This window comes from Ammospiza caudacuta, chromosome 12, assembly GCF_027887145.1.
Source record: "Ammospiza caudacuta isolate bAmmCau1 chromosome 12, bAmmCau1.pri, whole genome shotgun sequence".
Taxonomy (NCBI): domain Eukaryota; kingdom Metazoa; phylum Chordata; class Aves; order Passeriformes; family Passerellidae; genus Ammospiza; species Ammospiza caudacuta.
The window spans coordinates 14,814,174-14,837,612 of NC_080604.1; the positions used below are offsets into that span (position 1 = coordinate 14,814,174).

The window sequence follows — 23,439 nt, forward strand, 5'->3', positions numbered from 1 at the left end:
TACAGCACCATCATGGCCTTTGTGGATTAAATGCATTAAAACCATCACAGACTTCTAAAGAAAATTGTACAGATAGAAAATGTTTTCGTTAATTGCTGTAATAAAAATAAAAGATGCCTGAACACATGCCTGCATCTATTATTTTGATTTTTAGATCACCATCTCATATAAAAATTAACTTTTTATTTTTAGTGAAATAAAATAATAATTAAATGAATGACAGCAGAAAATGTAAAGATAAATGAAAAGTAATATGTTCAAATTATTTCCCTCAGTCTTGGAAGATTTACTCACACCATACTGTGATGCTGGAATACCCCATACTATATTGCAAGCATGTACTGTTCAAAGATTAAATAACTGTGGTATACAGGTCACACCACATGTTGGTTCTAGAAAAGATTTGGAAAAGCAGATAATGAGATGAAGATAGTTCTGGTCATACTCTGATATTTGATGATCAAAATCTTGTATGCATTAAATGATGTGTAAAGCCATCTTTTTTAACAGAATTACACTATGTATATGTTTCAGCACGGACACATTTAGTCCAAAAGTACTAGAAATGTAGAAGGAAACATTAAAGGTCTGAGACATCCAAAAGTAATTTCCTTCTCAATATTTACCAATTTGTGTTGACAGTCTGAGTCAAGCTCAAATCATGGACTCGGGCCAAGTAAAAATTCCCAGCCTGTTAGACTCCACAGTTTAACTTAGGTATTTCAATACAGCATAATGAAGACATTTTAAATATTTCAGGTTTTGATGTATCTATTTTTCTGGTTTATGTTACATACTTGCCTTTCTAGTTCAACACAAAAATTTTCAGGAAAAATATTTTCAAGAAAAACTTCTCATGGAGCCATACCATTAAGATGATTCATAATTTTGTGCATTTAAAAACTTATGTAATTCTTAAAAATAATTGTTGTTTACTTGCTTTGATTTCTAAATGTCTTTGATCTCATTCATTAATATTCATTAGACTTCTGATGTTGGACTAATGAGAATCTTACACATTTATGAGAAGTTATTTAAACAATGCTATCAATTTTTTTTCTGACTTATGTTTTTCATCAGCACCAACAATACTTAATTCTTTATAATTCTCCAGTTTTTTTCTTCAAACTTCCTGAAGACATGGCACACATTCTCCAAAACAAAAGGGAACTTAACAAATGCATAACCAATTCGGCCAATTTTGAACATGGAACCCGCAGCAGATAACAAGAGAAACACATGATATATATGGACAGAATGCATAATGCTCAAAGGAAGAATCCAGCCACAACTTTTCAGCCTCAGGAGTTTACAGGCACAAAAGCAGCAGTGCTGTCTCCAGAAGACAAGAGCAGCCACTGACATTTGCCATCCCAGGTGCAGAACAGCGAGGCACTTGTGTGCTCTGTATTTCAGAAAACATCAGCTGTGATCAGATTGAGTTTCCGTTGTTTGCAGTGCATATCCACGGGAATCTGAAAGGAAGAGTCCCAGAATGCTCCCAGAATCACCTGCATTGCACACACACAGAATAAAAGAGAAGCACCCAAGGGAACCGAAGCAATCCACCACAACGTGGCAGCAAACAGATTCAATACAATATATCAAAATTAATATATATATATTCAGATAAAGCTACACCAGTTTGAAACCATCCATTAGAGAATTCTATCTAGGAAGTAACTCCTACACTGCAAGAGAAACAGCCATTATAAACTTCCTAATGACAATAAAATAAAATAAACGTGCAAACGCAGCAAAGTACATAATTATGCAGCGCCCACAAGAGCACAGTCACATCATACACCCAATTTCCATACACAGAAAGCCACTGCTCTGGTCTCAGTATCCAATGATAACAAAAAAATTCAAGGACAAAGTATTCCTTATTCTAGGATTCCAAATTTATCTCACAGGATGCTTGGTACCTAGTACCTCTACTATCAACCCCAAACTTTTCAAAAGAGTTTATTTTTGTATAAAAAAGATCTCCACTGGTACAGATGTTTTATTACATGTAAGTATATGAAAATGAATGTGATTCTATATAGTAACACAGCTCTGGAAGAAAATAAAAAAGTAATTTTAGAAGCTCTAAGTAGCATCCAAAGTATTTATATAAGCCAGAATCCTGATTATGTGCAACATCAGCCCTCACATATCACTCCCAAAGTTAAGTGTTATTAGTGTTCCTCTAAAGAACAATATTTCCACCATTTCTTCCTTTCTGTTCTTCTCTCTTCCCCTGAATTCAGACCCTGATACTCATCACTACCCTCAAGCTCTCCTCTCAGAGCTGTGCCATCACAGCATCCATCACACTGGGATGTTATCCCACCTAAGCAAGTCTTCTAAAAACCAGCCATGCATCAGAATTAACGTGACATGAAAAGTGTTAATATCACAAGACTAGAAGGCAATTTTTTCCCCTGACACCTGAGAAAGTGCAAAACAGGATAACATATTATTTAACAGAAATTTTTCCAAGTAAGTCAAGTATACACAATACTTGGAATTTAGGGTTTTTTTGTTATAAAATGTATTCTAAGTTGTAATTCAAATACCCTAAAATTCCCAATTTTACTTTTTTAAAATTTTTCTTAAATTACACCATCAAGGCCTAACAGCTACAGCTTCAGTTGCAGCACTAGGAAGGCTACATCTCATAACAGGTATAAAACACTGAAGTTAATTAATGGAGTAGGATTCAAACAGCAGAACTGAGGAAAAGCTGACACAGAAATCTTTCTCATTGAAAACACTCAGGTAAAGAGAAATGACAGTGCCTGCTACCAAAAATAATGAATCAGTGGAGGGTAGCTTACAAATTATACTAATTAGTAAGAGGCAGGCAAGAAAAATAAGAGTCTCAAAGCAGGAGCAGCATCTTGGCAAAACCCCCAGAAGCAAAGGCACCCAGTTGAGGCTCCACCATCTTCTGTGTCCTTCAAAGGAGGCACCCAGCAATCCAAGTCTGCCCTACGAAATTAGAGCCAACCAGCCTGGGCAAATGCCTGCCTTGCTAAAGCAATTTTTAATTTTTTTTTCTCATAAAAAAGAAAACAGTGTGTTGCTACTGATGGCCAAGCCTGGTTACATCCACACAGACTGAAGCAACTGCAGGTTAAATACACACTGAACCAATCTTTGGCAAGGTAGACAAGTGCTCTGTTTACATCAACATCTATTACTCACTTCTGAAAGCACCACACGTGCCCACATGAGACAGAATTGCCCACATGAGATTTACATTCTTCTACACATAAAAAGACTCAGAACAATTTTCTTAACCTCACATATAACTGCACAATTTGTCCATCCTTCCAGTAAAATGTGCTTTAAAACACAGAATGTTGTTAAGTTCTAGTACTGTGTTCATTTAATCGGCATGTTCTGCCTCATTCTGATTTCACCTTCTTAAGTCAGAAAAGAAAATGTCAGAATGCTCTTGACAGGAAAATCTGATTTGGTTAAACAGCTCAAGAGTTTTCAAGTGAATGTAAACTGTGAAAAATATACTCATTTTTAGTGAAAATCATTATTATTGTTTTGAAAATTTCTTCATTCCTACAAGTATCATTAATTTTTTTTTTTGTGTCAAACAACCCCAAATACTTCAACCATTTTAGAGACAGAACTGGAATGCAAGGGGGTTTATAGAACAGCCTTTTTTAGGACAAATATTGGGCTCCTGCAATGCAGTTCCTTTTGTATTTAATAGAAGCCCAATTCCTTACTAATTGTCACTTTTTCTGTGACTGAAAACTGCAATTAGTTACACTTCACAAGACACACATGAATCCTTTTGTGGTTATATTATTCAGCCTGAACATTAATAGCAGGACTCTTATAAATTCTACAGGAATTGCATCACAATGCCTATTTTATTAAACCATTTGTGGCAAGAGACAGTTTAAGGCTGTGTATCCTTTAAATATATTATTCTAGTTGAGAAAACAGTCTATCAGATGAATTAAAGAAGCCAAGAAACCAAAAGCAAGTAAGACTACTATTTAATTTGTACAAACAGTACTTCATTTTCAACATCACATAAAATACTAAAAAAATAAAATGCATTACTGATACTGTCTTATTTTCAAATAGACTTCATGGTTACAAACAAGTTTCACAAGAAAAATAAAACTGACAGCAGAACAAAACCAACAAAGGAAAACAATTCTCATCAGTTCAAATGAAACTAACCAGGGCTACCAGGAGTAAAAACCCAACTTATTTTAAATTCCAAAATGAATCTCTTCTCCTGACCTTTATAGAGCTCAAGATGCATACGTACACAGAATAAACAAAATAATTTGAAAGCAAATTCACTGAGTGTGCCTGACCTTTGAAACAGCACAGATCATTTTAATCAGATTTGCACTATGTTAGTCTGTCTCAGGCTCCTTGTAGTAACACAAAGATGACAAAACTACTTAGGGAAAGAAAAAGACAACATTTTACCAAAATAAAACCATCTTTAAATATTTTTTTAAAAATCCCTAAGACAAGATCTTTTCAGAAAGGATTCCTCTGAAATTGTATTCTGTTGATATCAGGCTAAGGTGCATAACTCAGCTCTAGACAGAAAAGCCCTTTCTGTCAGTTATGAACGTTTCTTCTCAGTTAAGATGAAGACTTGACATCAAAAGGAAAAAAAAAGTAATTTACACAAATATTTTAAAAATCAGGTTTTGTAGGAGTGGCCTGTAGTTACCTCCTTGATCATCTAGCATACAATGGCTGCTTAAAGCTTCTCAGTTCCATTGATTATCTTAGATTTTTCAGAGCTAATGACCAAAAAATATCAAGATCTACAGCATAAACCTGACAAGCAGTGCTGACTAGCAAAAAAACCTCTAGTTACAAAGAGCAGAAGTTCTCAGAAATATGCACAAATGAGCCTTAGCTGAACTAGCTGGCAGCACCTTCCTTTGTGGAAGGACAGATGATACACCAGGAGTCAAAAATTATATTTTATAGAAGCCCCAGAGCAGGTCACTGCAAGTGCTTCTATCACTTGTGCCTGATGAAATGAGAATTATTAGCATGGGGAGCCAAAAGCCCTGTTCAAGTTCACAGTGTTCAACCTCCATCAAATTAGAGCTTCCATGCCAACAGCAACAAGAGGATTCTGCCCAAGCTGGAAGAGACAGCATAAGAGTAAAATGCAACTAAACAAAGGCACTTTAAAAGCTGAAGTTTGGCATTGGTACTTTTGAGAAAAAGCAACAGTGAACAGGACAGAGATCTTCAGTAATTATTTGCCCAGCTGGGGGATGCAATATGATAACATAGCTTTGTCAAATACTGCACTTTATCTAACACCACCAGTCCAAATTACTCCTGGTCTAGTTGCTTTTAAAGCTTCACTTTGCATTTACAAGGAAATGTTCAGTTTAATAAACCACTTAGAAAAGCTGGAAAGGAAATGTAAAGTAAATACTGTTAACTATATGAAATTATAAGTATTCATGGCTCACAAATGAATTTTCTATATTGGCTGTTTCTTTGTACAACCTGTACTACTCTTGAAATTCTTATGAGCAGCAAGATGAGTCAAATGTGTTTCTAAGGAATTTGTTCCCTTTATCAAACTCAGATCATTGTGACCAAACCTGGTACTATTTCATGTGGCCTCTGAGCCAATAAGCAAGAGAACAGCGTTCTGAAAATCAGCTTTGCTGGGAGCTAACACATGTTGGGGTGGGATCATGAACAACACAGCTTTCCAGAGCAGCATTCCTCCATTTGTGTGCCACTGATTCATTCTCTGAAATTCTGCAGGCCAGCCAACCCTTTCAGATTATGGCAACAACCACATTTCTCTTCTGCCACACTCTTCTGGTCTTCTTCTCTCTCCTTTACTCACAGAGAATTTTACAGCTCGTCTGCAACAGCTATCTGATATCCTCATCTTTTCCTCCTAAGGAGTTTAATTTATTCAGCTTATCAGGAAGCTGAGAAGGGAGCTGATCACTGTGTACAGACACTTGCACAGTCTGTCAGTGTGAAGCATTCTGACCTTGCAAACAGAGTTACAGAGGCCTTGGCACCTGGAAATAAATCACACTGAGTGCAGTGGGTGGCTCCTTACAATATTGGAAAATATTATTGGTAACTGCATCATCCAGTCTCAATACACAGAGAACCTGTTACAATGTGTTACAATAACTATAAAACATTTAGCAAATATTGTAGAATGATTTTATCCCTTCTAATGCTGCCTTCGTATTCCTATTTTCAAGGAATGCTCACACACAACCAAAAAGAAACATTACACTAGAAAAATAAAGGAAAAGCAGCTGCCAAACAGACTAGAACTTTTAGTTCCACATTTTCCTTTCAAATTTTTAAGCAATTTTCTACATCTTTAGACAAACAAACACCTTTAAAAAAACTTGTTTTCCTCAGAAAGTAATTTTTGTTTATTTTACTACTCCTATCAAAATACCTACACTAAAATGGTTTTGTCTAAACTTCAAGTACCTCAAATTTTATCCTGACTAAATTCTTTGCACTGTTTAGCTTCAATATCCAACCGCCTCTTTCCTGATTAAAATCCTCTCATAGCACTTCAAACCCTAATCCTGATTTTTGTTACAAAGTTGCAAACAAATAGGTATTCCCACCCCACAACTATTTATTATCCCCCACTGAACAGTTGCCTTGCTACAGTGGGGGTGCCAAGAATGCTCTCTGTATTCTCCCTTTTCCAATTCAGTCCTTAGTAGGGCAACTCATGATAGCTACACTTACAAAAACTTCTTATATTTATAATATAAATATATTTAATAATATAAATATTTAAAAATTACAGTTTTTAATAGGAAAATAACCTGTCTTACACCAGTCTATAATGACAGCTGAACACTTTAGTTGACAATAGTTTGACAATCAACACTTCCCCAAACAACAACATCACTGCAGTTTAAATCCAGCTCCTACAAAGGCTTGCAGAGCAATGGAAGCTGAAGTCCTGGGTTCTAAAATTTTCTAGAAAAATATTAGATAGACCATTAGGTCTTCATTTGAGCTCTGTTTGTCTGCATTTTGGTTTTTTGATAATTATGTGAACCTAACCATATTTTTAAACAAGACGACACATTTTCTTCAGCAAAACATCTGCCTAAGCAAAAATAAGACTTAAGAGACATAAACCCCAGATTTAGGCAAGCTCCCTTCTGACCTTCCCCCCTCTCTTTCTAATATTGAATGTTTTAAAAACAAATATCACCTGAAAATTTCTCTGCAATGAACCAAATTCTGCTCTTCTGAAATAGGATTCATCACAACCATATAATTCTTAAATATTTAATAACACAACATGCACTAAAAAGAGACTGAAAGCCTGAAATCATTAGATGTCACATCACAAGAAATAAAAAGGAGACACAGATTTCTCTGCAAGTGCAATTTCAAAGTCATTTCACAGAGGGATCTAAAGACTGTCAGCAGGTTTCTCTGCTGCTGTATATTAAACAAGCAAGTAATGAAGCTATTGGTTTTGATTCATAAAAAAGGCCTAAAAGATCATGGATAAAGTATACAAAGTATACAAAGTATACAAAGTTAATGATTTTTACTTTTTTTTTTCCTTTTTTTTCTTTCTGAAAGGGAAGTATCAGGAAGGTAGCAAAAGCCAGGTAAAGCATCAAAACAGGCAAAGTAGTGACAACAGAAAACAATAAAATCAAGCACCTTTTTATTTTAGTGACCATCTAGAAAAACATCACTGCATTAATGCTTTTAAAAGCTATTTCAAAATCCAAAGTCCTATGAAACACTTTAACTCCTACTAGTTTAAGGAATCATTACTTTGTTTTCACTAACAGAAAACTGATGTTCATTCCTAATGCCAGCTAAATGCAAATTTGAGCCTCATGTGTTACCTACTGCTTTCTAACAGGCCTTCATTATCTCTCAGTTCTCAGTTAAGACTTGTGCACAAATCCAGCAAAACAGTTTAGAAGGTACTTAATTTTCAGTATTTGCATAATAACACTGAACAGGATAAATAATATGCACACTTAGTGCCAAGCATCAGCACTACGCCAATTTAAAGCCTTATTCTTTAACATTTCAGAAATAACTTTGAAAGCAAATTAAATGACATATATAAAGTATTCCAACAAGTCAGTATGCAATGACTTCTGAGCAACAAAACACCTGCCAAGGCCAATACCTACCAGACACATCAGATTTTTAGTGACTTAAGACCTTGCTAAATCTCTGCAAACATTAATGCTAAAAACCCTTTATATTCAGAAGAATTGACACAAATGGTTTTGGCTCCTCATGCAGTAAGACAGAGCATTATTTTGATAAAGTAACAGGCATCACTGCAGTGCCAATACAGAAATTCTGTACTTTGAAGTAGCTACAAATGTGAAGCAGGAAAATGCAGCTGTTGTTATGTGTTACAATGCAAATCTGATGAGCTACACTGGGAATATTCAGTATTGCAGTGCAAATTGATGAGAGGAGAAGCACATCGTCTGAATAAAATAAAAAGATTTATTTAAATCTCACAATTAGGACATTTTCTGTATTACTGTCCAAAAGATTAAAACCAGCTTTTTTCCCCAAGACCTCTTTACAATTTTTCAAGTTTGCTACTAGAATAGCCACGCCACTTCCAAGAGAAGCACTCTATCAATTTGAAAAATTCTATAATTCTATCCCCTTACTGTAACAATCTGCAGGGACCTGTGCAAAGACCTGCTCCCCTCTGCAGGTACCCTGAGCCCTCCCACGCTGACACATCCCCCTCAGGGATTACAGTCCCAGGAACCTCCACTCTGGGGCGTTTCATAGCTTGGGATTGCCCCTCACAGTCCAAGCACTGGTGGAGGAGAGCTCTTTCAGCAATTTTCCAGTCTGTTCCATGTAGGAATACAGGCAGCAGACTGTCTTGGAATTCAAGGGAAGGGAGGAGGAACTCGTCTTAATTAAGGGGTTCTGCAGAAACCCTTTCAAGAGCTGAGTCACAGAGAGCACAAGTGAAATCTAATTGCACAGACCCCAGTGACACTGCAGGGACACTGAGGCTGCTGGGTTAGGCACAACCCAGGCCAGATCCAACCCTTTCCAACAGGAATCATATTCAACTAATGCAAGTTCCCTTTTTACCAGTAAAGCTTTTGAAATCCTGATTATGAAGCTGTTTTTCCCATACAACCCAATTTTATCTGTAGTTTGTGTGCACATTATTATGTGTAGAGGTAACTCCACTACAAAAACTTACATGCAAAAGTGAATGGCTTCTTATTCTGACATTGACTGTTTTCCATGGATACTCAGAATTATCCTGTAGCTTTAGGGACAATCATATTTTCCCTCCCTGGTACCCAAAGGAACCCTACAGGCATTTTATCAGCAAAAAAATCCCAAAGGTTTGGTTAGACCTTCAAAAGAAAGAAAGAAATAAAAAGCAAACAAGCAAAGAAAAAAACACAATTACATATGCATTTGAACACTGCTCTCAGAAAACATGAGCTATAAACTGCAAGGATGCACAAGGAACACATTGCAGCAAACATGTCTGAGAGTTTTATTTGATAAATTACTGGTGGAGTTGAGAAAGACAGGAAGAATGAATGTAATTTATTAAGACTTTCTTAAAGCGTCCATCTCCCCCTAGAGCTTATGGAAATAACAAAGCTACAAAACAATGTAGCCCTGTAAGAACAACTTAAATCTAAGTGATAAAATATCTATAGGAAGGCAAAAAAGACACTTGAGATATTATTTTAATAAGGAGAAAATATGGATGATACTGGATCAACTGGATCAACTTAGACCAATGCACAAAATTAAACATTGCCTACACAGCACCAAAATGCTTGAAAGTTATCAATTTGCATTTTGTAATCATTCTCCTGTTAGGATCTGAGCTACAGAAGTCAACAATGCTTTTCTTGGAGACTTAATATATCTTAATACATCAACATTTGGCCCTCTGTAGTAAGCATGGCCAATTTGTCTGAAGCTGTTTATTTACACTAAAGACATTCTATACACAAATCAGCTGACAAAGTTGGAAAGTGACAATATTTTTAACCTTTGCAGAAATAGGCAAAGTTATAATATAAATACATGTAATTGACATAATTGAATCTGCAGATTCTGGAGAAGAAAGAATGACTGACATGTATAAAACTGAGTAATTCAATTTTCCGCAAATTCACAAAAGGATTCATGTGACAGATGACAAAACGAATGAGAGGATTATACATTGTAACTACAAAAAGGCAAATCCTATAAAGTACATACACAGTTGTAATATGCAAGACAAGTGGATAATCCCATGTTCAGTGTTAAGTTACATGAGTTGACCCATTGTTTCCAATAGCATCTCTATATCCTCCAATTTTCCCAGAATGTAAAAGTATTAATTTGGTCACTAGCAAACTCAATGGAAACTGCAAACACACAGTTCAAAGGCTGTGAAACTAAAACATATCACTATGACTCCAGGCTTTGTGTAACACATTCTTCTCATTGCACTCTAAGACTGAGACACAAACCTTAACAAAGAAAACAAAATTATAAGCTGAATAAAAGCATCTGAAAAATGGAGTAAATGTTTAATAAATAAGTGAATGAAAACAAGTACACCTCATAGCCTTCATATATTCCTGCCTTATTTCTTCTAAGTTTTCTTAAAACTACAATGCAAATTAAATTAGCATTATTATAATAGTACGTTTCAAAGAGATTGAATTAGAACTTACATTAGAGTTGTTATACTTTTAAAAGTAATAGTTGCCATTGAATGAAACTAGCAACACCTCTGACAAAATGTCCCAAAAGGGGGGAAAAAAAGGAAATCAAACTGAAAGAAATAAACGAAAGGTTTCATAATAAGTGGTGAAATTGACAAGTAAACAAACTCAGCTTTTCCCGGCACTAAGGCAAACACAGGATAAAACCAGCGTGGGCTCTATAGACTAAAACTGCCACAAGATGCCTTCCTCCACGGCTTTTTCCTTGGAACCAGCCACAGCCCCAGGCTGCTTGCACTGGTAACATCAGAGTGCAGGCTGCTATTCCCAACTTTATCCAAGCTCCAGCTTCACCCAAGTGTGAGCTGTCTGCACAGTTTCCATGCACAGCTCAGTGGTTCTGTTGGTGCAGTCTCCTTGTCCCTCAGAGGGCTCTGCAGGAAGGGTTTCTATGGGCACGGGTGAGGTGCCAGCTCCACCCAACTTGAATTTTTCAACGCACAGAATGTAACTGTTAAAGATAGAAAAGTACTCTCCTGTTGTTCAAAGATTTGCAATTATTCAGAATGTCTAAAACTGCATTTGAAAGGAAATGTAGGTTATGAAATATGGGGACCTGCTATTTATTGGCAACGAGACATTGTGTCCTGAGAAAAAAGACTAAATATTTAATGCCATTTTTCCATTAGACATTTCAGTGATTCAATTTAAAATTAACATCTTAGCACATGTTCTGTAATGTCTTAAGTACTTTAAAAACTGCTTACAGGTGGGCATATTGTGCAATTGCTCCTTGAACTGAACTTTGTATTTTACTCTTTTTAGGATTATGAAATCATGTAAGATTTTTGATTACACTACATCCTCCAAAAAAAATTAAACCTAAAATAATTCTTTGTCTCAAAACTTTTAGCTGAAAATCCCTGAGCTCACATTTTAGGTTCCATCCTACAGCCAAGAACAAGAGGACTATTTTAGGAAGGGGGTAGGGAGTGGGGATTTTTCTTGTCCTTAATTGTGATTTTATTAATTTCTGAAATGAATTACTAGGAATCTAAAAATGAATCTATTCCTTGGACACACGGTATCCTCAGAAAAACATAGCTACCTTTATCTAGTGTACAGTATAGTCATGCAGCCTACCCATGTTCAGCTAAATCATTTAGGAACTGGTATAAAAGCACTTGATCGATCACTTCGACAAAGCATGTAAGGTTTCTGAAATGGTTTTAAGCGTTACTGCCTTGCACAGAAATTTAAACTTCAGCGACTGCTCAGTCTCAGCGATGCAAGCATGGGTTGGCTGTTGCAATGCCTGTCTTGCGTTCCGCTGAGCATGGGAATGAATGGATCTGCTGTAACACATTCTATTTCTGCCGCTCACCGAGGGGCCGCAGCATCGCCACGAGGGGCAAATAAAACGATTTTAATTAGCGCGAAACGTCCCCACGAGGGTATCTCAATACCCGGAGGGGAGGGACGGGAGCATGGCGGGGCCGTGAGGGGGCGGCGGGCGCTGAGGGCACGGGAGCGGCACCGCCTCAGGGAGCGGGCAGCGCTGCCCTCGGGCTCCCCGGCAGCGCCCGCAGCCCGCTCCTGCCGCTGGAGCCTCCGCAGCGGGGACAGGGACAGGGACAAGGGGTGAAATTGACACAAAATGGAGACTTACAGTCCCGCTGTGACACGCGTGCGCGGCCCCGCCTGTGGTGGCGCACGGCCGGGAGGCGGGGTCGCCGCGATCTTAGGGCCGGCTGGGGCGGTTGCTGAGCGGCTGTGGCGGATTTTGCTGCCTATCGCCGATTTTCCTCCTTATCGCCTGTGTTCCTCCTTATCGCCGATTTTCCTCGCTGTCGCCGGTTTCCCCTCTTGTGGCGGGCACAGGGGGCTGGTGAGGCGAGCGGCTGCTTGGCCGCGGTGGCCGCCCCGGCGGTGCCAGCCCTCCCGGAGCTGAGGGACACCCGGGAGTGCAGGCTCGCCGCGCTCAGGGCTGGCCGTGCCCGAGGGCAGCCCGCAGGGAAAAGCCTCACTAATTAATTGTGTGGGCACTTCCCTTGGCAATACCAGAGGTCACACCATTACAAGTGGGGAAAGTGATGTTACAGTGTGCCCTGTTGCCCTACGTATCTGGTGTAGACCCTGCTGGAGACAAGAGTTGGGATGATACCTTCCATTTTGCTCTCATCTTACCTTGATTTTTAGTTCTGTGTAGCAACGGTAGGACTGTCAGTCTGTGCTTCCGTGCAGGCAGCGATGTCCCTGCTGATTTCCCGCGCAGACACGGATGTTGGAGCTCCTTCAGTTCAGTATTGGAATCAGTACCGCTAAGAATTAGTGCAAGACACTTCTGCTGCTGCATTAATGAACACTACCGCAAATAATGGCCCATACTCCAGTTGTCATAGTTTATCCTGTAAGCTCACATTGAAGATGTTGTCACTAACCCATGAATCAAGTGTCTGGTATCAAGTGTACTGAATGCCAATAGAACACCAAGACTGCCTTTTGATGCCAGTGCTGTTCATTATGTCTCAGTGTCTGTACTTCCCATACAGCAAAGTCCCTTGTCTAATCCCAAAAACCACTCTGTGCTGAAGTGACAGCATCAATTCCTCCTGCTGTTACACATTTTGTCAGCCCTTTGTGACACTGTGCAGCAACAGGTCCCTTGAGACATTTGTCTGCAAAGCTACCCTAGATATGTCCCTTTTACAGTGCGTACACCTGTCTTCTAGGATTAAGGTATGGAGAATCCAGTAGTGGCTGCTCCTCCTATATGCACTTGATCCTGAGAAACATCCTGACCACCATTTTGTTTAGAAAAGCAAACACAGTGGGAGCAATTCCCTTACCTAGTACAAGTGAAGTTTTTTGCCATCACAGGGTCACTTTCTTTCTTAATGATCACACTTTTCCCTTCCTGGATTGTTTTACTGTCATTAATTTTTAAGGCGACCATATCGTTAGTAAAAGCAAAGACCATCAGACTTAGATATGCACAATTTCACTGCCATTTGCAGATGGAAATCCATCCAAGTCAAGTAATGCTGTGTGAGATGATGTGCCCATCACACCTTCATGAAAATACACTCCTTTTATGTGAGTTGTTGACTCATCTTTTTATAAAAATTCAAAAACATTTCCTCTTTTAAGGTCGACAAGAAAAGATAAAAATTTAAGACAGTTTTGTTGTGCCAAGCACATGCTCATGATACTGTGAATACACTGTACTGAAATATATGCTGAGAAAGCAGACACTTCAGTAAAGCAGCACATCAGAAAATCTGCTTAAATATGTCACAAAGTTTTAAAACCAACAGAAAAACAGCACCAACAAATAATCCTGAATGTTATTCGACACTGTTGAAAACAAACTGCAAATTCTAATCTCTTTGAATAGCTATAGCCATAATTCTCCACTTCTACCTCTGCAACCCGTCTTTAACCAGAGATTATGTGTTAAGTAAATACTTGCAGTTGCTAAAATATGTGAGAGACACACAGAGAGCTGGGCTACTGCTACATCAGAGGCATTGGCTTACCAAGAAAGCAGCATTCATATTCTATTATTAACAGGGAAATGTAATACATAAGCAGAAGTGAAGTGTGTTTGTAGATAATCTGCTTCTAACATTCAGCTGAGCATGAAATCTCTTGAAGAAAAGCCTGATAGAGATCCCAGGAAAACATTCCTTTAGCTCACTGCTGCTTCTTTGTTTGATGGGGCAGTTCACTTTGTTTCTTTACACTGAGCTACTTTATACTAGCACAGAAAGTATTCTTCCTCTCTCTAATCCTAAGAGGAGCACAAGCTCTTAATATCTTGACTTTGCCAATTTCAAAGTTTCAGTAAGTCAATCCTTATAAAGGGTGTTTTACCTGCAAAATGATACATGAGAATCTCTCTTCCTCTGTGATGCATGGTAATTATATTTATTTTTCAGTGAATTCTGTGTTTTCCAATTTGAAACTGTCTTAAATTATATTAAAGTACAAGCCTTAGATCTGTGATGTTACATAGCATGTATTTTCAATTAAACTTTCTATTGTCTTTTGCCTCAGTATTTGTTGTGTATCCAAGAATTAGGAACATAGTAGTTCTGAAGAAGTAAAAATGGTATAAGTAAATGAAAATCTGCAGTTTTGTCATAAAACAAGGTGATTCTTCTCATAGTCTCTTTCTACTGGGTTGTGCAATTTAAAGTGTGTGTTTACTTCTTTTCGTGTGAAATTATATAATTCACAATCCAAAACCTTCTGTGAGATCTCAGTGTGTAGAATCAGAAAATCAGCAAACTATTGTGGGATTTTTTTAAAGAAGTTTTCACTCCTTTCTTTAGTATTCAATTCTAAAGCTGTCTTTTGTTGCTTTTATTTAGGTGGGATACAGAGAGTGTAATGTTCATGCGTTCATGCATAGTTTCACTTTCAGGGCAACTTCTTTATTACTGATGCAGGCTTGCTCTCACTAAGTATTTTCTTCAAGCCACAATGTCTTTTCCACTGGTCAACACATCAGCTACTTAAGACCAACTGGCTGTTCCTTCTAACTTGCTTTTAGTCATTTTTCCTCAAAACCAGGAACAATATTCATGTATCTGGCAGAGTAACAGTGATACTGCATCTAACCAAAAACAGCTCCTTCTGAGAAGTTGGCCATTAATTCCTCTCTGGTAGCTTGTCACCACCTGATGTCTGCTGAGGTTACACTCTATGCATTTCCCATAACAGCACCCACAAGTGACTGAATTTTCAATAATAACACCACATCCTTTTTTGAACTCCCCTCTTCCCTCCCTCAGCAGCTGCAGCTCACCACAGAACTGCAGCCTCTCTTTGTGGTAGGTGTTGTACCTCTCTCTGGAGTGAAGGACTCTACAAACAGCACAGGAGTGTAAGATTGCTTTTACTTTCAGAATAAGTTTCAACACTCAGGGTTTTGGGAAGTGAGTTTTGCACAGACAGAAATGAAAAATAGTCTACATTCAAAACAGAAAAAACATTTCTGTGTTTGTACCAAGCACAGAGTGTTCCGTTCTCCCATAAGAAGCAGTGGCAGTGAAGCCTACCCCTGCCAATAACGAAGCACATCTAAGAGAGAACTCAAAGCTCTATCTAGGCATGAGGAGTGGAGGCACATTCCCTCCAGAAATCAGCACTCACTGAACCTGCTCACCAGCTGTAGGTGCAATTAGCTGTGTCCAATTTACATTTGGAGCACAGGGGACCAGCTTTCACAGCAGCACGCTTAAAGCAGCAAACACAACAAGCTGGGGTTTGTCAACACAATGCACAGTTTTTCTGTTCAATGGGAAACTTTACAAAATGTATGTGCAAGGTATAATTACAGCATGCCACAAATAAAATTTCAAAAGGATAATTGAAACAACACTCATATCTTGGAAAAATAAGCTGGTTAATTGTTGTAGGTTCACTGATGTGTCACAGCACACAATACAATTAATAAAATATAAACACCAATTTTCAAATCAACACAGCTTGATAATTTGAATTCAAATTTTAAGAACAGAAGACAAAACCCAAAAAAACACCACAAGTCCTTCTTTCATCTGTTTCCTTTTTCATGCTCTCTGTGGCCATTGAGACTATTAGGAAACCAGCCAATTTAGTCAGAAAACTTTGCAGCATAGCAGGGAGTTTCATTTGTCATCACATGCAATAGCAGCTGTCTCCATCAAGAATGAAGTTAATCAGTGCAGACTAAATAAATTAGGTAATTCCTTAGATTGTTAACATTGTACTTTTGAATGAGGACCAATCTTTGTCTTCTGATGCTGGAAAACTTCTCTTTCAAGTAAATGAAATTTATGGTCTGAAACTAAGGAGCAGTGAAATTCCTTAATGTATTTTTTTCCCAAATATTTTTGGTAATGGAAAATATTCAGTTTAGACAAGGGACACAAAGTGTTAAAATTTTAAAGGCAGAAAAGCAAACAGGTTTATACACAAAGACTTCAGTATTTACTTTACTCTTATGATCACCTTTTCTAAAAACACCAGTATATATTTTCACTTTGTTCCAGGTTTTATTTTAATTCTTTCTGTGATGCTTGAAAAAAAAAATATACTATATGATGCCTATTTAACTAAAGGTGCCTATTTAACCTTAAAAATCTGCTAGGCAATTTTGTGAGAAACCAGAGCAACTAAAACACATATTACAATAATTAAATATAAAAGAAAAGGTTGAGCATCACATGTATTACCTACAGAAGTTGTTAAACTATAGATGGGAATATTAATGCAAAGAATATTCATATTGTGACACTATCAAAGACATACATCAAAGTAGGGTGCATTTTTGCAGAGTCAAGGGAAAATTGCTTTTGTTTTGGCACTTGGTTTGACATGTCATGGACAAAGAAATTATAAAACAGTTTCAAGATATATTGAGTATATTAAAGTATTGTGCTTTACCAGGAAGGCAGAAGCAAAAGGCAGGAGAGTTGCTGGACAGACACAGCTCTTAAAGCAGCACAGGTTAGCATGGTTACAATCTTTGGTCTTTGGCAGCCTAGGCCTAGTCTTACAGACAAGCTCAGGGTGAGAAATATGGTTCATATGGATTTACAGAACTTACATAAAATTCTAAATTTTTACATGAAGAGGTTTCATTTTGAAAGCTTGAAATTATCTTTTTCTTCTGAAGATTTGATAAGGTAAGTTGATTTAGAGCTCTGTTTTACAGAGAAAAGGGGACTAAATTTCTCTTGTAAGCACCTCACTGGAAGTAACAAAACCAATCACAGGTTTGCTCAAATGTATTTTAAATTGGTTGGTGGACTAATGTTGAAGAACTAAGTATAGCTATGGAGTAATGTTTCTAAAATTTCCATTTGTCATTTACACAGTGTCATTTAAGGAACTTTTATTTCTAAATCACATAAACTGATTTAAATCAGTTACTGTTTTGAATCAAATTCTGCTGGCCTATCTTAGAGCCTGTCCTTAGAATCCATAGATTACCCAAAGGAAATTTACCTTGAGAACAGGATGATAAAGTATTGACAAAAATGTAACTTATCCTTTGACAATTCTTGTGCTTGTGAAAAACATTCAGTGGTTGAAACAGTTGTGCCAGCAGCTACTTAAATGCAGTTGCAATCTTGACTAGGCCACAGAAAACTCAGAAAGCTAGCCACACTCCTGATAGCTTAAATATTTTGTGTTTTTCTTTTTATGCTCTATTTTGAGTAGGTAAGGGATATTCCAATGTTTTTAGATTTATTTTTGTTTGATTTCTCTGGAAAATGCTTTTTTCAGGGGTATAAGGGGTTTGATAGTGACTGTAGGCTTCATAAACTGTGTCTGCACCTACCTCTGTGAGCACCTGTGCAGCTGGCAAAGGAGTGGAGCTAGAAAACACAGGAACAAGTTTTAAACGCTTCTAAAATACTCTCTCATAGTAATTTTTATTGCAGCATACTCTGACCTTTTAAGTCATAAGGAGCTGATATTATTACAGTACTTCTGGTAAATGGGAGTCATCAAACCAGTGTTCCTCAAGATCATTGGGAACAGTTGCAAGGACAGTTGATCTGTGGAGCTGCAGGTGGGGAAGGAGTGCACAGAGCAGCACAGTCTCTCCCTGGTCCTGTGCCATGCTGCCCGTGTCAGATAAGGCACTGGAACAACTGACAACAGTGATCCTCCCCTTCTGACCTGCCAAGCTGTCTCTGTGGGAAGAGCTTGCCATCTCTGTCACTGCTAAGAGGGCAGAGTGAGCCTCTGCACTGGAATTGCCAAATACCCAGTCCCAATTCAAACTTAGTGTGGCTTCTGCAGGAGGGAGCTTCACATCAGATAACACAATTGTGATTCAAACGTTAAGAAACTTGGGTTGGTGCCATTTCTTAACCAATATAAATCACAAATATGGCCTAGAAAATTCTTCATTTGTCAGCTGTAGCCCAACAGTTTTCTCAACCCTGTTCAGAATGTGTCAAAACAATTACTTTAAGCATTACCTGGATGTCAGTATGCTTTTACTTTGCTGACATTGGTTTAGGATCACTACTAGTTCAGGTAATATGTCTTCTTCTTCATATTTGGGAGTTTTAATAAAGCACACAGGACCCTGTCTTACCTTTCTTTCAATAAGAAACTCAAGGAGTTTTGAATAGGTGTTCATTGACTAACAGAAGACCATGACCAGTTTTCTCTGGCATTAATCTGGGAATATAGTCTGAAAGTAGGAAGGCAGCACTAAAAGCAGGCATGGCCCTGTGCAAAGACTGACAAAAATTCACAGCACTCAGTCTCACTGTCTCTCAGTCTCAGCACAGTCTTGTCACTTCATTCTCAGCTGTACCACTCCTTTGGGGAAAGGAAGGCATTCCAAACTGGGCTATCAGTAAAGTGCCACTACTGCTGGTTGGAGAGAGGGAGAATCTGAAGGGGTCTGGGTTTATGGATGATTCACAGTAAGTAACTGAAGGCTGCCACTCTGCTTTCTCCTTCATCAGTACTCCGTGGCTGTGGCTGCTGTGAGCTGAACCAGCTGAGACTAACCTTATAAATACACAGGCTGCATGAATGAATCAAAAGCTATATTGCTAAATTCCACGGAAAGAGCAAGATATTTGAGGTTTCAAATTTGTCCTTTATATGCCTCCCAACTGGATTCATTATGAAACCGCTTGTCTTCCAGAACATAATAATTCAATAGAGAAACACAAAGATCTGTAAATTGTTGTTTTGCTTTCACACCTTTTTCTTTTTAATATTAGAGTACTGCAAAGCTGCATTCCTATCACAAGAAACTTCTAAGCAAAGCAGAATTAGCATGAGAGGCAAATAGAGCAATACAGAGAAAAATGGTGCTACTCAAGAAACAGACAGTACTATTAAGATCCCTTAGTTGGCAAGACAGCAAGCCTGGACTGATTGCCAACAAAATGGCAACAAAAACGTTCAGATAAATTCCAGTCTCAGTCTCACGGACGTGAGGCCACACAGGAACATTTAAATGCAATGTAGTATGCTTCCCTAAATAAGTGGTGGGAAAAATTCCCTTCATTTGGTTAGAGGAGAATTTTAAATTTGGTAGAGAAGAATTACTATAAGCTATAGGCAGAATATTAACCTAGATTGGCATTCCACTCACACAGTGAGTAAGCAAAAAGGCTTGACTTAGCTGATATATTTTATGATTCCTGTAAGATGGGGAAGGATTCTCTGGTCCTCACTCAGTCTCCAACATGTACTCTCTGCTTAAAAACAAAGCTGGATGCAGTTGGATCTAGTAACACCATAGCAGAATACAGAGGATAAATTGGGAAGAGGATATAGATAATAGGATATCTAGAAACTCAGTAAAAGACTATTCCATCTTGCAGCTGCAGTGTTTGAAAGAGTGCGACCCTATCCTTGGGCACTGAGGTGAAATTATAACCATCTCATTGTGCTGAAAAAGAAGGTTGCCATGTTTTTTGCTAATGCCTTCTTCTCAATTCTACCCTTTGTTATGATCTATCTCCACAGGGAGCAGAATCTGGCTCTGGCTGCTCTAAAATTTTTATGCAATATTTAATAAATAGCTCTTGGTTTCAGTCTCTTTTCCATAAGACATCATTTGAATTTTAATATATTTAGTATAAAATGTAAAGCCTATCCCCGTGCAGGTAATTTTGCTATTACAAAACTGCAGACATTCCACTTGAATGCTATGGGGGATTATACCTGAAGAATACTAAGATATGCGAATATTTGTACAGTGACATCAACTTAAGCAGTGCAGAAAACAATTTTTACTAAATCAAACAGAATCTGATGAAAATTTTCAAGATTTAGAGTAAGTTCATATATTTGTACCGTGACTTCAGTAAAATAAGCCAGTGAAAAAGATATTACTGCAGTCTGAGGGATAAATTTGACCCGAATTTTCATATTAAATTCACATTCAGCGTTTTTGGACTTGTCTTGTACTTACAATATGAAGAAGTTTTTTAAAGTATGTATTGCAACTCACTTTAGAAAATCACCTTTCTCTGACATATCCAACATGGTCTCCCATGAATTAGAAAAAACCTGAATAATTTCATGCAGGAAAAAGATTTTCATAATTTTGTGCAAAATTGTGTTCAGTATCTCATGTAACGAGCTGTGCGTAACACCTCAAGTGAAATGAAGGTTTTAACTTTGAAATCCATACTCTGTTTCTGTAATCAAACATGAGTAGTATTAAATATCAGAGAATGGTTATCATGGTGAAATTTTCCACTTTCAAATAAATAAACAATAAATATGCTGCCTAGTGCAATTTTACTGCATAGCATAAATTGTATCTGTTTTGTATTTAGTATTCTGTAAAATACAATATGAATCTGCAAGAGAAGGTTTGTAAGAATTCAACTGCATCAATTTCTCCCCTCTTTGCTTAGCAATGAGACATCTCACTTTCCAGAGGGAAAGGATGGATGTGAGGTGAAGAAATGATGGTCCAGAACCAGAACACAGTGTTTGATTTGAGGTTTAAAACACTATACTCTGAAAAAGAACCTGTGGCAGAGGAGCACTAAGTAGTGCAGGCACTATTCTGTTTCCACTCCTTCTCCTTATGGGAACAGAGAATCTCTGGCTTGAAATTCAACATCAATGCATTGCCACACTGGAGACAATCATGGAGTCAAAGCTGCACAACGGTGGAAAAGTAGTGGGGATTCTGTTCATTTTTCATACATGTTTATTTGTTAATGGTGGGGGCCATATTGATTGATTTACTTGAATAATGCTGCCATTTTGCAAAAAGCCTTGAGTAAATATTTAGGAATATTCATTTTCTATTTAGTTGGACCCAGTAATGTCTGTTTATTACTTTAATTATTCTTGGTATGAACAGGCTTTTATATACTTAAGAAAGAAGACAAACAAATTGGAAAGCGTCCTGCTGGCACACCAGCATTTGGGAAAGGATAAAGGCAATACATCCTTAGACATTTATATTTATTTCCAAAGTACAAACCAGCTAAGATATTTTATTCTGTGCAAACACTGGCAAGAGATCAATATAAACAAAATGATCCCAGATGAGCAGCTCCAGCTCGTTGTTATGGCCATTTCTCCTGCAACTGCCTGTTTTAGCTATTGAACAATTGCTGGTATTTCTGACTTGAAAGTATCAGTTACTTTCCTGTGAAGAATCTCGGAAGCATGGACTAAGTGACAGTGGAAAATTGTACACTATCATGTTATAAATGATACAAAAAATCATGGGGTTGAGGATAAATCTTTTATTCATAACTATAATTTTCATGCTGTTGCATCTCTGTTTATCAGCCTTCATTGCATGTCAGTTTTCACATTCATTCATTCTTTTGGCACTACTGCTCTGAGCAGCTCTAGCCAGTAAGACCGATACTCAAGATCTCTATCTAAACTTTCATTTTCTAGAGCATAAGTTAAAAGCAGATGGAATCTGAATTACAAAAATACAGTAATCTCAATCCATATTAGTAACCTGTAAAAACAGACTTTTTTGAAATGTAGTCTGCATATTGTCCTTTTATGTAGTGTCTGAAGAGCTTGTTTTATTTGTCATTGTTGATTCTGAATGAAATAATTAAGATAGCTTTTACAATAAAATAAGCTACAGCTAAAGCCCTGATATTTACAACAAACTGTGGCTTTGGTGCAGTTAAAATAGTGTCTTTTTTTTCCATGCAAGCCTTAATTTTTAAGAAATTCCAAATTTCTGTATCTGTTGAGTTGGAAATAAGAAACTGCACAAAGAACTTAAAAGAGTGAGTAGTCTTGTTGTTGCTATAGAGAGACTTCTAATTGCACAACACAAGAAAGCAAATTCCTTAAAAACTCATGATGCAGCTCAAAGAACTGCTCACACCCAGTAAATGAAAGTCAGATGAGGAAAAGGTGCCTGTATTTCTAGACCAGCCTTAAGTGCCAAGCCTGCAGGCATGCACTGTGCCACTGTGCCATAGTCCCACCAAAGCTTTCAGCCACACTCACAAACATGGATCAACATCAGCTGCCTGTCCTGCAGAATTCTCTGCAATTAGAAAACCTCCCCAGGCCCTAAATTTTTTAAGATGCTCCAAATATCTACACTATTCAAGTTTTGATTCTGTGGAGTAATCATTGTTTAAAAAACACTTATGTACATACACACCCATACTGTGGGAGTAGTCATACCCAGCAATGGTATTTTTAGGCATTTTTCTTAGAAATTACCCCAAACTTCAAACATAGCAACCTATATCAAGTCATGTCAACAATAAAACTGAAGGACTGAGGTCCTTCCAGTTTTGAATTAGGGTTGCATAATGTGACAACTTAAGGATGTTTTATTACTTAATGATAATTAATAAAATATTGTTTCAGTTGTTCTTTGAAGAGTATTGTGGATGGAGCACTGCAGAAAAACACTTATGCATATGGGACTATGACTATATGAGATATTTTTAAATAACACATTGTCTATAAATATTTTGATACTGTTTTTTGAGCAAATGCACAGGAAGGATTTACTCAAGTCGTTCATTATCTCTAAAACAGGAACATCTTCATGAATTTGTTCTTTGTGTGAAAACATTTCTTACCTGAAAAATATTGCCCAGTTCAGCAAGCTCTTAAGCAGAGGAATTATGTTACTGTGTTGCAATTTCAGCTAAAGGCATTGGTCTAGTTCTAAAGTTAAAGCTGTGTCCAAATGCAGAATCAAAGTAAAATCCTAACCCAG

General features: G+C 37.5%; 1 protein-coding gene across 2 annotated transcripts in view; it reads right to left on the minus strand.

Moving 5' to 3' along the window:
- FHIT (fragile histidine triad diadenosine triphosphatase) overlaps positions 1–12,530 on the minus strand; it is a 517,184-nt gene extending 504,654 nt beyond the window's left edge. The window contains exon 1 of one of the 2 annotated variants that reach the window (XM_058813019.1): positions 12,394–12,530. The gene's annotated coding sequence lies outside the window, so the exon portion shown is untranslated. The remainder of the gene's footprint in view (positions 1–12,393) is intronic. The other variant, XM_058813020.1, reaches the window with a different exon arrangement.
- Positions 12,531–23,439: the final 10,909 nt, after the last annotated feature.